The sequence below is a fragment of the Ictidomys tridecemlineatus genome, chromosome 11 (genome assembly GCF_052094955.1).
Source record: "Ictidomys tridecemlineatus isolate mIctTri1 chromosome 11, mIctTri1.hap1, whole genome shotgun sequence".
In the NCBI taxonomy this organism is placed as follows: domain Eukaryota; kingdom Metazoa; phylum Chordata; class Mammalia; order Rodentia; family Sciuridae; genus Ictidomys; species Ictidomys tridecemlineatus.
In genome coordinates, this window is record NC_135487.1 from 76,501,839 (window position 1) to 76,517,418 (window position 15,580).

Consider the following 15,580-nt stretch of genomic DNA (forward strand, 5'->3'; position numbering starts at 1 on the left):
AAAAAAAAAGAAAGATAAATTTTGATGAAAACTCCAGTACACTATTGTTTGGAATGTAAATTAGTATAGCCATTATGTAAAACAATGTAGAAGTGCCTTAAAGAATTAAAACTAGAACTGCCATATGATCCAACAATCCCACTGCTGGATGTATATTTAAAGCAAATGAAATCAGTATGTTGAAGAGATGTCAATCCTCCCGTGATTATTGTGCATTATTGACAGTAGCTAAGATATGGAATTGCCGTGGTTTCAATGTGTGTGTACCCTCCAGAATTCATGCTGAAACTTCATCCCCTGATGCACCAGTATTAAGTGGGGCCTTCAGAACATGATTTGGCCCTGAAAACTCTGCCTTCGTGGATATGATTAGAACCCTTATAAAAGGGTTTATGGGAGAGAGTTCACCCCTTCCATCCCTTTTTCCCCTTTTACCAAGTGAAGACACAGCAACAAGGTGCCATATTGGAAGCAGAAAACAGTACTCTGCAGATGCTAGTTCTGCTGATTCCTTAATCTTGGATTTCCCAACCTCAGAACTATGAAAAATAAATTTGTTTTTTAATAAATTATCTGGTCTCAGGTATTTTGTTGTAGGGGCACAAGTAGACTAAAACAAGAATCAGCCTAGGTTAAGTATTCATCAATGGATGAACAAATAAAGAAAAATGTATAAATGCAATGGAATACTGTTTAGCCGCCTTTTGAAAAAGGAAATCCTATCATTTGGGTCAGCATGGATGAACCCAGAGGACATTATATAAGCCAGGCACAGAAAATCAAATTCCACATGGTCTCACTTGTGTGTGGAGTGTAAAAAAGTATTAACCTGTAGAAACAGAGAATAAAATGATAGTTACCAGAATCACTGGTGGAGTGGAGAGGTGTTTGTTAAAGGACACAAAATTTCAATTAGGTAGTGTTACAGAAAGCTCCATCCTTATCCCAGATGCCAATCCAACATCAAGGACACAGGTTTTGAGAAAAAGGAAGTTTTATTGCTTTGCTACGAAAGGAGAAATACAGGGGACTTCTCTCCCAGAGGCTGCTATTCTGCCCATCAGGGAAAACGGGGCTTTTAAAGAAGCTATTCAAAGGCTACATTCCATGTGTGGCCTGGCTGGTGGTCCCAGATACACCCTGGTGATGTGTTGAAATTCACTTGTTAATTTGGGGGATAGTCGCTTCCTAGTTCTTCTGGTGACATCTTCCTGTGGATTTTTTTTTCCTTCCCCATACTGGGTATTGAACTCTGGGGCACTTGACCACTGAGCTACATCCCCAGCCCAATTTTGTATTTTTTATTTAGAGACAGGGTCTCACTGAGTTGCTTAGCACCTTGCCATCGCTGAGGCTGGCTTTGAACTTGCAGTCCTCTTGTCTCAGCTTTTCAAGCAGCTGGGATTACAGGTGTGTGCTACCACATCCAGCTTCAAGGTAATCTTGTTTCCTGCCCCCAGGTTATGGAAGGGAGAGAGGTAGAAAAGGAAAAGAAAAATATGTTCCTTTTAAAATAAGTAGCAAGGGCAATTTTTTTTTTTTTTTTGAGTTGCTTAGTGCCTTGCTTTTTGTTGAGGCTGGCTTTGAACTCTGATTTTCCTGTCTCAGCCTGCTGAGCTGCTGGGGTTACAGGCATGGGCCACTGTCCTGGGCAAGGACTATGTTCAAAAGGTAAAGTGGACCACTGTTATAGTAGGAGGGATGAATTTGGGAGATCTATTGTACATCTTGATGACCACAGTTATTAATGTTGTATACTTGAAAAGTGCTCAAAGTAGGTTTTTAAGTGTTCTCACATACAAAAAAATGATATGCGAAGTAATCCATACATTCAATAGTTTAATTTAGCCATCCTACAGTGTTTATATATATTAACATGTTGTAAACCATAAATACACAGATTTTACTTGTCAATTAAGAATAAAAAAAAGTTTCTTGTTTTGTTTAGTTTTCTTACCTTTGCATAATATTCATAACCTCCAAGTTTGCTTTTTTTCTTTATTTTGGTTTCTTTGTTTCTGGTTTGATATTGTTAGATGCTTTCCTTTGATATTTTGTCATTCCCAAACCATGGAAAGACGTCTATCAAGATTAAGGCATACTGAGTTCTGATATGCTCTGCCTATAAGTTTAAGGATTTGGACTGTTTGAAGTTTTTTGATCCCTTTAAGGGATTTGCATGATATTTCTTCCCTACTTCTCTTGCAGTTCTTTTGTGAAAGCCAAGGAGGAGTACATATTCTTTTTGAGGTAAAAGCAAGTTCAGCTGTTGAGATCACATATACCATTGCTGTTTATGGTATTGAGAGCCAAAACTTGATTGTTCTTTTTTCTCCCTCTGATTTCCCTCCTGCTTCCTCTTAGAACTTAGCAGTTTGTTTTATGTAAGAAGTTTGGAAGCATGCTGTCATTGGCGGGAGTTCATGACTCAACACCAGTGCAGTTTGTTTTCAGGTTTGCCTTAGGGTTGCAAGGTGGTAACTGTAGCTCTAACCATGATGTCTATATTTAAGGTGGAGGGGGGAAGAAAAAGGATTATTGACTGTGCCTGTCTCATTATCAGAAGTGCAAAAAGCTCTCCCAGAAACTCCATGATAACCTTCCACTTAGGCCTCATTGTCCAGAGCTGGACTCATTGACACCTGAACAAAATTAGAATTCTGTTAGGAAGAAGGGAAATAGGTGTAAGGTAGTCCAGGGCATAAAATTTATGGTCTCTGTTCTTAAAGAGTTAATGATAGCTTTCTAGAGACATGCGTTATGTTTGAATAATATCATAAATAGGCCGTAAATATAAGTGACAACATGTTTTAGTAGAGATAGGATCTTCAAGTATCTTAGCCCACCTTTGTTTTAAGAAGTCTGTTGATAAGGGCTTGTGTACCATAGTTGGAATCTTTGGACTGCTGGTTTTTTTCTATACTATTCCTTGCTGACATCACCTGCCAGAATGTTTGGGTATTTTGAGCTAGTAAAATCCAGAATTAATGGAGACTTGATTGATCCCAGACCAATAAGGCACTTCAGAAACTGAGGAAAGAGTCTGAAACAAGTCCAGGAATTTATTTTGTATCTATAAAGTTTCCCTAGATATTGAGAACAATAAAGATTTTCTATTATTTAGTCTGGGTTCCTTATTCACCTAGGTATAATTCCAAGCTATAAATTTATCTATAGAGAGTAAGAGGCCATCAGTGTGGAGTTACTGTGACTTGCTTTTCTTTTTTTCTTTAAGTTGATTTTCTGTTTAGAATGGTTTTAGATTTACGTAGAAACTGAGAAGATAGTACAGAGATAAGAGTTTTCTAATGACTTACCTCTGCCCTCTATTATTAATCTTACATTAAAATGGTATATTTGATATAGTTAATCAACAAATATTGATACATTATTAACTAAAAGTTCCAAGTTTATTTAGATTTTCTTAGTTTTTACCTAATTCCCTTTTTCTGTTATACTTTACATATAGTTATTATGTCATCTTAGGTACTTCTTGTCTGGCATTTTCTCAGTTTCCTCGTTTTGATGACCTTGAGAATTTTGAGGAATATTAGGTATATTGTAGGATGTCCTTCCATTGGAATGTATTTGTTTCTTCATGAACATGGGTTATGGGTTTTGAGGAGGAAGACTGAGTACTATTTTTATCACATTATTTTAGGGTATATAATATCATAATTTATCACTGTTGATTTTGATCTTGGTTAACTGACTGAAGTAATGTTTGTCAAGTTTCCACTGTATTCTCTACTGAGATCTTTCTCCTCTCTCCTCCTTCCCCTCTCTTCCCCTCTTCCTCTCTTACCCCTCCACCCTTCTCTTTTCTTTTTCTTCCTCCTTCTGTCCTTCCTTTTCTATACCCTACCTTTATCTTTCCAGGGATACTTTACTACTGAGCTCCATCCCCAGTTCTTCCCACTCCAGTTTTTATACTGTATTCTTTCTTAGGAAGTAACTATGTGAAGACCACATTGGATGAGGGATGTTATTCTGCCCTCCTTTAGGGTAGAGTATGTTTATAATTTGTTTGGAATTTTGCACAAGAGATTTGCCTTTTCTGCTACATTTATTAATTTAATCAATCTTTTTTATACCAGTATGATCTTGTAGATGTTTATTTTTTTATTTTTTTTTATTGGTTGTTCACAACATTACAAAGATCTTGACATATCATATTTCATACATTAGATTGAAGTGGGTTATGAACTCCCAATTTTACCCCAAATGCAGATTGCAGAATCACGTCGGTTACACATCCACAATTTTACATAATGCCCAATTAGTAATTGTTGTATTCTGCTACCTTTCCTATCCCCTACTATCCCCCCTCCCCTCCCCTCCCATCTTCTCTCTCTACCCCATCTACTGTAATTCATTACTCTTCTTGTTTATTTTCCCATTCCCCTCACAACCTCTTATATGTAATTTTGTATAGCAATGAGGGTCTCCCTTCATTTCCATGCAATTTCCCTTTACTTTTCCTTTCCCTCCCATCTCATGACTCTGCTTAATGTTAGTCTTTTCTTCCTGCTCTTCCTCCTTGCTCTGTTCATAGTTGCTCTCATTATATCAAAGAAGACATTAATGTTTATTTTTTGATAATCTTTTATTATTATTTTTTAGTTGTAGTTGGACATAATACCTTTATTTTATTATTTTTATGTGGTATTGAGGATCGAACTCGGTGCCTTGCACGTGCTAGGCAAGTGCTCTGCCTTTGAGGCACAACTCCAGTCCCATTTATTTTTTAAGTTTTGATTTAGTATTTCATTAGTTTTTACATATTTATATTTTAGTTATAAGTGGACACAATATCTTCATTTTTATTTTTATGTGGTGCTGATGATTGAATCTAGTGCCTCATGCATGGTAGGCAAGCGTTCTACCTTTGAGCCACAACCCCAGCCCAATATTTCATTAGTCTTGAGGCTCATGTTGTTTCACACTTGGCTTTTGGAGCTCTTTCAGTTGTCTCCTCTGCCCCTTTAACATACTTTAACGTGTTGTGTGTGTTTAGCATTTTTTTACTTTCTGGGATTACAAGATGCTCCAGATTCTTCTTGTGTATTTCCTGCCTCAGTCCTAGAATTAGCCATTTCTCCATAGAGTCCTGGTTCATTTTATTGGAGAATGGTATTAGAAACCAAGATCTGGGACTCATTACTGCTAGGATGTCATTGCTTTTAGGCCCTTTCTGCTAAAACAAAGAAATATAGTGTATACTTAAGCCTGTGTTTATATACATTTCTATAAATATTTATATATGTAACCATCTGTATCTATATTAAACCTGAGTTCTTACTGATGTCTCTAAATCTAATCTATTACCTCATATTTCCTTCTGACCTTGCTCCTTGATCTGTAAATTTCCTCTCCAACAACTTCCTCTAGCTGTCATCTTTTGTTTATTCATTTCCAGTATACATGTATAGTGATATCAGAGTTGTTAAAGCATACCTCTGTGTTAAACAACTTTATCAGTTAGAATATAGAGATTATGTACATTTCTTTTTATCTTTGGTTTTAGATTCTTCATTAGATCAGCCCCTTTTTTCCATCTCCTTTAGTGAGGTTTTGTATATTTGTGAAATAATTAGATTTTTCTATCAGTTTGCATACTTTTTTTTTTAGGATCCTCTGATTGCCTATATGATTCTTAAAAAATTGCACACATTAAGGTTTATTCTTTATTCTGTGACGTTTTGTAAGTTTTGGCAAATGAATGTAATGTTTCCAACATTCTAATATATATAGAGAGTAGTTTCATCACCTTAAAAAATTCCCTGTGCATCACCTTATACTTACTTTTATGGCCACTATGAAAACAACAAGATATAACACATATTGTTAAGGGTGTGAGGAAGTTGGAATCCTTGTATATTCTTGGTAGGATATAAAATGGTGTAGTGCTGTGGAATACAGTATGGTGGGTTCTCAAAAAATTAAACATATGATCCATCAATACGCTTTTGGTTGTATACCAAAATAATAGATTACGGCTTTTTAAAGAGATATTTGGGCTGGAGTTGTGGCTCAGTGGTAGATCCCTTACTTAGCACGCGTGAGGTACTGGGTTCTGTCCTTAGCACCATATAAAAAATAACAAATTATTATGTCCATCTACAACTAAAAATATTTTAAAAGATAGATCTTTGTATATCCATGTTCATAGCAGCATTCTTCACAATAGCCAGAAGGTAGAGAAGCAACCTAAATATCCCTAGACAAATATGTGAATATGCAAAATGTGTTATATATATCTGTATACACATACACACACACATGTGCACACATACACAATATTATTCAGCCTTAAAAAAGAAGGAAAGTCAGGCTGGGGATGTGGCTCAAGCGTACCTGGCATGCGTGCGGCCGGGTTTGATCCTCAGCACCACATACAAAGATGTTGTGTCTGCTGAGAACTAAAAAATAAATATTAAAATTAAAAAAAGGGAAAGTCTTTTAATATGCTGCAAAACATGATTACACTTAAATGAGGCCTGTAGAGTAGCAATGGGACTTTAATGGGTGTAGAGTTTCAGTTTTGCAAGGTGAAGAGAGTTCTGGAGATGGGTGGTGTGATAGCTGTAGAACAATATGAATGTACCTAATGCCACTGAACTGTATATACATTTAAAAGTGGTTAAGATGGTAAATCTTACGTTTTATGTATTTTACCACAATAAAACCTCCCCTTTTTTTTGCCTTCAAATTCTCTGTGCTTCACCTGTTCATTTCTGTGTTCCCACTGATCTCTTACTGTGACTTGAATCATCCTAGAAAAGATGATATCCATTAGGAGTTATTTCCTATTTCCTCCTCTGCCTTGAGTACAGCCTCAGAAACTGCTAATCTTTTAGTCTCTGTAGATTTACCTGCTTTGGTCATTTCATATTAATGTAATTATAACAATGTGTGGTCTTTGGTGACAGGCATGTTTCAGTTAGTAAACTGTTTTCATGGTTTATCCATGTTGTAGCATTTTACAAGTACTTCATTCTTTTTTTTAAAATTGTTTTTAGTTGTATATGACACAATACCTTTATTTTACGCAGTGCAAAGGATTGAACCAGTGCCTCACATAAGCTAGGCAAACACTCTGCCACTGAGCTACAGCCCCAGCCCCTCATTCTTTTTTAATTACTGAATATTTCATTGTATGCATGTGCACATTTTGTTAATCCATTTATTCAGGTTGTTTTCACCTTTGTTATATGAATAATGCCACTATGAACACCTTTTCCTTGTGTTATCCAGCTTTTTGATTATAGCCATCATAGTTATGAAGTGTTGCCTGATTGTGTTTTGATTTGCATTTAACTGATGACACATGATACTGAGAATTATTTCATGTGCATATTGTCTACTTGTGTCTCTTTAGGTACATGTCTCTTTACTTCTCTGAATTTTTAAATATCAATGTTCACCTTAAATTCTTATGATAGTACCCATATGTGTTAGTAAGATAAAGGCTAATATTGATGGTAGTGGTATTGTATCAAGAAAAAGAAAAATATAATGGGGATGTTAAGTACAGTATTTATATTAGATATTTTCCCTAGACTTGTCAGCCACTCTTTTATGAAGAAGTGTTTCATGTTGGCATAATTTAAGAGATGTTAATTATGCTCTCTTATTTTTTTTTTTTTTTATTTTTGGTACCAGGGATTGAACTCGGGGTCACTTGACCTCTGAGTCACTATTTTGTATTTTATTTAGAGGCAGCGTCTCACTGAGTTGCTTAGCACCTCACAGTTGCTTAGACTCGCTTTGAACTCGTGGTCCTCCTTCCTCAGCCTGAACTGGCCTGGCTGCTTTTACTTTTTTTAAAGAAACCTTTCAGGTAATTGGCGTTCTATTTGGTTTATCTTCTTTGCTTCTGTGTATGATGGCAGCCATTGCTATTGTCTAGGTAGAAAGCTTTCATACTTTGTTAGGTTCAATATGTTGTTTCAGCTGTAGAAAGCCAGGAAAGGTGGAGTTTAGGAAATATTTAAAAATAATAAAAACCTTCAGCATAATTCAAACATCAATTTTATTGTAGATTTTTGTTAATTCTCATAACATATTTTGGCTGTTCTTTGTTCCTATTATTTTAAAATTTTTATTGTAAATATTATTTATTTTTCTTTAAATTTTTTTTTTCAGTTGTACATGGACGCAATGTTTTTATTTTGTTGATTTACTTTTTTTTTTTTTTTTTAATGTGCTGAGGATCGAACTCAGTGCCTCACACAGTGGGAAGCAAGCCCTTTACCGCTGAGCCACACCCCAGCCACCTTGTTTATGATCCAGCAGAATAAAAATAAATAAAAAGCTGACCAAAAGATATACTTGAAATTTAAGAAAAGAAAAAACAAATTAAAAAGCAAAATAATTACAAACACAAATAAAAAATATAGAAAAGGAACTCAAAGTAGATAAAATATATCTAAAAGCTGAAATTAATTAAAGCAATCAACGATAAAGACATTTAAAACATTATAATTAAAATTTTTTTTTCTTTGGTACCAGATTGACCGGGGTGCCCAACCGCTGGGCCACATACCACATCCACAGCCCTTTTTTTTTTTTTTTTTTTTTAATCCTGTTTTTTTGGTTCTAGACTAAGAATAATGACAGTACTATTATTCTTTTTTAGTAATGCAATATTACAAATGCTGCACTGTTATTTTTTCATATATATTGTAAATAGGATGTTAGTTGTTCTGTTAATCAAAGTCATATTATTGTTTTATCTCAATTTTTAAAAAATTTTTTAATATTTATTTTTTTTAGTTCTTGGCGGACACAACATCTTTGTTTGTATGTGGTGCTGAGGATTGAACCCGGGCCGCACGCATGCCAGGCGACCACACATGCCAGGCGAGCTCACTACCACTTGAGCCACATCCCCAGTCCTCAATTTTTTGACTATATTAGTTTTAAGCAACTAGTTCTTTTTTATTTGTTGTAATTCTTTTTTGCTTGGGTGAATTGTTGATTGATTCCTTCTTTTAACTTTGGGTAGTTCAGAAGTTATGATTTATCATGTGGGTTTTATATACTTTAAACAACAGCTCCCTCTCATTTCAGTTGCCTTTGGGTATTTGGCCTGTTTGGCTTGGATATTCTGATTCATTAAGTAGTGGGTATAGGATGAGCAGCTATTTGTAGTTTTGTAAACTTCATTGCTAATTGAAGGTTTGAGAACCATTGTTTGTTTTTTGTGGTCCTAGAGATTGAACCTAGGGCCTTTTGCATGCAAGGCAAGCACTCTACCAACTGAACTATATCCCCAGCCCAAGAGAACCATTGTTTTATATACTTTAGAATCTTTACTAATGTCAAGCTAGCATATCAGAAAACTCCTTAGACTGAGCCAAATTCCATTTCATCTCCTAATAAGTTGATTTTATTAATGCTGATAATAATCTAACAAATTTTTAATACAGTTGATTTTAGTAATACCAATAATAACCTAGTAATTATTGAATATAGTTGATTTTTAGTAATACTAATAATTAATAGTTATTGAAAACTGTATCTGAAACAGTGTATCTCATTTTTGGGGAGTATCTCATTGGTTTTGATAGGTTAAGTATGTTGTCCAAAATTACTTCATATTAAGTGGCAGAGCTTATAAATGCAGAGCCTTTGTTTTTATTATGTCCATTACAGCACGTCGTTGAGTTATTTTCGTTGAGAAGCCAGCCATTAATATATATGCAAAGAGGTCATTAAAAGGTGGCACACATCTATAATCCCAGAGGCTTGGGAGGCTGAGACAGGAGGATGGTGCATTCAAAGCCAGCCTCAGCAAAAGTGACCCTAAGCAACTCAGTGAGACCCTGTCTCTAAATAAAATACAAGATAGGGCTGGGGATGTGGCTCACTGGTTGAGTGCCCTGAGTTTAATCCTGGTAACTCCCCACCCCCATTTTTTTTAATTGGTAAAAGTTCTTAATAATTTGTAAGTTTTACCATAAAGAAGATGCTGAGACTATTGCTCATTGCATTTGTGTTCTCTATGAAACCTGTGAGAGAAATTTCAGCTTTTTTTTTGTACTGGGGATTGAACCCAGAGGTGCTTAACCACTAAGCCACATCCCTAGCCCTTTTTATTTTTTGAAACAGGTTCTTAAGTTGTGGAGGCTGTCCTGGAACTTGAGATCCTTTTGTTTCAGCCTGTCCAGTCTTTGAGATTACAGGCATGTGCCACCATGCCTGGCTTCTTTACATCTTTCTTGTTGTACGGAAATGGTGTTTCTTATGACTGTTTACATTTGCTATTTTGTAGATTCTGGTTCACTGTTAGCAGGTGCATAAGGTTTTTTAAAATCTCCATTTCATTTTTGGATAATCTTAGATGTCTGTGTCTTTTTTCATTTTGCTTGTCTCAAAAATTATTTTATCTTGTTTTTTTCTTTTTTTTTTTTTTTAATATTGACGGGCCTTTATTGTATTTATTTGTATGTGGTGCTGAGAATCAAACCCACTGCCTCACACATACTAGATAAGCGCTCTTCCACTGAGCTATAACCCCAGCCCTTGTTTTATTCTTTATAAGTCAATTTAAAGGAAAATTTTATGTAATTGAGAAGTGATTTTTGAGCCATTTTATGATTCTTGCCAGAAAATTGAAAATTGAATTCAGGGAACAGAGGTGACTATAATTTAGAACATTGTCTACTAAATGTTCTTTTATTTATTTTTATGCCAACTCTGCAAATGATGGTATATGTAAAATGGTATTACAGAAGACAAAACTAATACAGGTTAACTTTTGTTATGCAAAGCTAAACTCGACAAAGTTTTGTGTGATTCCCAAGATGTTTTTTATTTTTGTTTTTGGATCCATATTACCCAGCAATTCTTAACCCTTCTTGGGGGTCATTCATATGTTCAAAACATTTATAGAAAACTTACTTTTGTAGGAAGCACTGTACTTAACACAGGGTATACATTACCAACTCTTGAAGTAATTGCCACGTTGTCTACAATCTTTTACGGAGCTTAGCATATCTTTGAACAGACTAATTGAAGGATGGTTAATGAAGAGACTTTTAAAAATAAATGTGTGAGTCTGATTAATGGAATCAGCAGTACATGGTGTATTATTACCCTCAGAGATACTTAACAGGTGGGGTTGCTGTTACTTAGGCTTTAAGGTCAAGGAAAGGAAACAGTTACTAGGCTCTTAAGAGTAGCTTTGAGAGAGGAAGCCTGGTAGTTTCTATAGTTATCTGACAGAGCCAGAGAAATAAAAACAGTGTCCTCACTTTCATCTTTCTTGTGCTTCCCATTTACCCAACCCAAGGAGTTGTTAGAGGGCAAAGAACCCACTGATGTAGTCAGTATGGGGTCAAGAGAAGTGTTGATGAAAAGTAGAGTGTGATTTTGGAGAAACAGACAGTAAGGACCACAGGCATGGTCTTGCTCAGAAGGAACTTCCCATTCTGCAGAGAAGATAGGTACTGAGTTAAACTATAACAAGTGTGATGAGGGAGGGCTAAGTCCAGAGTGCTAACTGTGGAAACTTAATAATAGATGTACCTAGTTGGAGTCAGAGAATGCGGAACCTTGGGAGGATTCTTCACATATCCTGATTCTTTTGGACACCACCACCACCACCACCACCACTACAACAACAACCAGATTGCTGGTCCCTTCCCCAGAGATTCTGATTTAGGAGGCCTGGGGTTGAGGTGGAGAATATGAATTTTAAAAATCCAAATTGATGATGAAATCATTTCTTAGAATTAATGAGAGGTCGCTATGCCTAGAACATAATGTGCGATGTGAAATGAAGCTAGAGGTATAGTGGGCAGGCCCTTGTAGCGTATTCTTAAAGATTTTAGACTTCATTCTTAGGGGACAAAAGGTCTACATATTACCTAACTACCTCATTCCAGTTCCAGCTTTATCTGCCTCTCCCCACAGCAGTTCACTTTTTCTTTTCTTGCCTTCTTTGTTCTTTTTCTTTTTGCAGTATTTTGGGTTAAACCCAGGGCTGTGCTCTTGCTAGACAATAGCTCTATCACTTCACTACATCCGTAGCACACCACAACAGTTAACATTCTCATTCATAGCTTCTCTTTGATGTCTTGCTCTGAACCTTCTGTTTCCAAGTAGGAGATACATATCTTGGAGGCTGGAGAAGTAAAAGTTAAAAAGTAATGGGCTGGGGTTGTGGTTTGGTGGTAGAATGCTTGCCTAGCATGTGTGAGTTTGATCCTCAGCACCACATAAAGATAAATAAAGATATTGTTAAAAAGTTAAAAAATAGCGATAACAGCACATATGTCTCCTCTGAGGCATAGAATGGTGATTGCATTCTAAGGCTTGGTAATTTCCAGTAGAGGACTAGAGAGTTTCTGCTATTTTGTATTTTCTTAAATGAACATAATATGAAGTAACTTCTACCCATTTAAACTTCTCTAGATACCTAGAATGATATACGTAAAGCCATATATAAGATGTGCAATATATATAGAGTTACAGTTTGAAATAAAAAAAGTAAAACATAACATTTAGAAGCCCTTAAGATTCATCATGCCTATATGTTCTGGTGGTGGTGGTGGGGAGGAACAGTTTTATTATGCAAAATACAATATTACAACAAGTCTATCTTCACTACTCGTGTACATATCACATACATGCAATAAAGAAATACTCTGGGCCAGTCATCACATTAGAAGAAATACTCTGCATAAATTGAAATGTTAGATAAATAAGCAGAAGGCATTATAATTCAAAGTTATTTCTAAAAGATGCAATTTGCGATACATAAAAAATTTTATATAAGAATACTTTCAAAATAACAAAGTAAGCATTATTAACAGCTTTAAGTATTTGAATTATTCTGTTTGTTTATTAAATTATTCTGTTTATTAAATTCTGTTTCATAAGGTTTCCTGCTATTAACTTTAGTTTCTAAGCTGTGAAAATAATTGCTAAATCAGAAACTCTAATTGGTAGTCTTACACATGGAAATGATTAGTTTCTACCTATTAATTCTGTCTTGCTTCCTTACTGAATTCTGTTTGTTCATTTGTTCTTTTTTCACTGGGGATTGAACCCACAGGTGCTTTACCACTGAGCTACATCCCCAGTTTATATATATATATTATTTTTAAAAATATTTATTTTATTTGTTTAAATTGGACACAATAGCTTTATTTATTTATTTTTATGTGGTGCTGAGGATCGAACCCAGGGCCTTGCACGTGCTAGGTGAGTGCTCTGCCACTGAGCCACAAACCCAGCCCCCCAGTTATATTTTAATTTTTCATTTTGAGACATGGTCTTGCTAAGTTGCCCAGGCTGGCCTTGAATTTATGATCTCCCAGCCTGGTTCTGGGTTGCCTGCGGTGGTCTTGAACTCATGGCTCAAATAATCTCCTTTTCAACCTCGAAAGTAGCCAGGACTATAGGCACAGGATACTATTCCTGGCTAAAAATGTATTATTGAAGGTGAATATGAATGTTAGACCATCAATCATAGAACACTTACTATGTTAGTTCATATAATTCTTAAAGTAATTTAAGATACATCTCCATTTTACAGATGAGAAAACTGAGGTAGAAAGGTTAAGTGGAGGTTAAGTGGTTTTCCAAGGTGACACAGGTAATAAATGGTAGGGTTTAGATTTAAATCTAAGAAACCTGAATCCAGAATCACTCTGAATTAGTCACAGTTAAGAAAATTGTACTGTATTGCCTGACATCATTTTGAATTGAAAAGAGCAATCTTTTTTCAACGTGACTAGAGGATGACTAGAAAAGGCATGGAGAGATCAGTTAAGGGGCTACTGCAGTATTCCAAAATAAGTTAATTGTTGCTTGGAAGTAAAGTGATGGCAGGGAGATTCAGACGTAGATGGCTTATTATTATACAGGGTGAGTGTATCCTGGGTGAATAAAAGGAAAATAGATGAATGAATGACTCATGTATAAATGGGACAGTATGCTGTCTCACTACACAGTATTTATAGGGGAAAAACTGCAGAATTATCTGTTGAAATATAAACCAAGAGGCAAATGTCAACCTATTTAGATGTATTTATATTAGTACTAACCAAGGTTTTTATCTTAAATACATGGTAGAAAAAGATGTTAATCTACAAAACAATAGGTTCTGTATGTTCATTCTGCAAACTTCTTGTGCATTTGATGCTGTAAAGCTCTTCTAGCTCTAATTAGGCCTTTTTAAGTATACAAAAAGATATTATAGTATTGTTCCTCACATGGAAGTAAAGGAAGAATGCTCTCTATGTAAGTGAATTAAAAGGAGGAGAACACTCTAAAATTGAGAATCATATTCTTGAACAACAAAGGCAGTTAGGCAGAGAGTAAATATTTTGGTTCTTTTGAACAATTTATATTTCTACTTCAGACATGGATGCTATACTTGTATTATACCTGTATCTTGCATTAATGCATATTATGGTTAAAATATTTTTATCCTAGAAGGCTAAAAGATGTAAGAAGATATTAACTGTTTTTAATACTCTTATCTTTTTGTTTCGTCATCAATTCTAATCCTTTATATAATTTAAATACCTTGACAGATCACCTAATTATTTGATTGTTTGAAATTTTATGTTTTAAAATATCCAGGACACATACAAATTCATTTTGGTTTTAGAATAAGCAAACTGAATTCAGAATTCTCTCAGATAAGTAGTAGGTCATGTGGATAGTTGAGGAATCTAAACTCATGATTTTTGATATATAGAAATGGATATTGAAATAGATATGTGTATTTCTTTGTGCTACCCTAGGTCTGTTCATTGAGAAAGCCTTGGAATAATTACAGATTTCAAATAGCAGCGAGCATACCTAGCATTCAAATCTTGGCTTCTGAATACCTTTATTCACTAAAAGGAACCAAAGTATATTGGAAAAATAGCTGATCTTAGGTTAGTGCAGGGAATGTAAAAGATGAATCTAAAATACAGAATCTTGTGCCAGAAAGTAAGGAAGTGTAGAGTGAATGATGGATACATGTCAAAAACACACACTATCTTAAAGGGCCAACTATGGGCCAATTTGAACCTCAAACTAAATGGTTATAAATGATAATCTATAAAATAGGAACTCATGAGTCCATAGTTACAAAGATTAAATACATAAAAATGGAAATTTTGATTAAGAAATAGATATTTAATAGTCTCAAAGCTAACACAAAGTGAAAAAGTTTTACATTGGAGAAAGTTGGTAGTTAACACCCTATTAGGCAATCAGTATCATCAGTAATGGGACAAATTGAAATCATGTGCTACCATGCTGTGAGAAGACACATCATTTCTGGCCCAAGAAACAGTCTAGATCATGTGGAAGTATCAAATTAAAGTTGGTGATCATTATACAAAATGATTGGCTTATAATCTTCAAAAATGGTAAGGCCATGAAAAAGGCAAGGAAAGACAGAGGAGCTGTTTCACATTGAAGGAGATTAGAGAGCCATGACAATGATTGAAACATTTTAGACTTGGACATTATTAGACCAATTGACAAAACTGAAGTAAGTTGTAGAATTAGGTGGTAGAATTGTATTCATGTTAATTACCCGTTTTTGATAGTTATGTAGAAGATT

General features: G+C 35.1%; 1 protein-coding gene across 4 annotated transcripts in view; it reads left to right on the top strand.

Annotated features, from left to right (window-relative positions):
* Positions 1–15,580, top strand: part of Fnbp1l (formin binding protein 1 like) — a 117,734-nt gene that overhangs the window by 10,198 nt on the left and 91,956 nt on the right. The gene's annotated exons all lie outside the window — the stretch shown is intronic.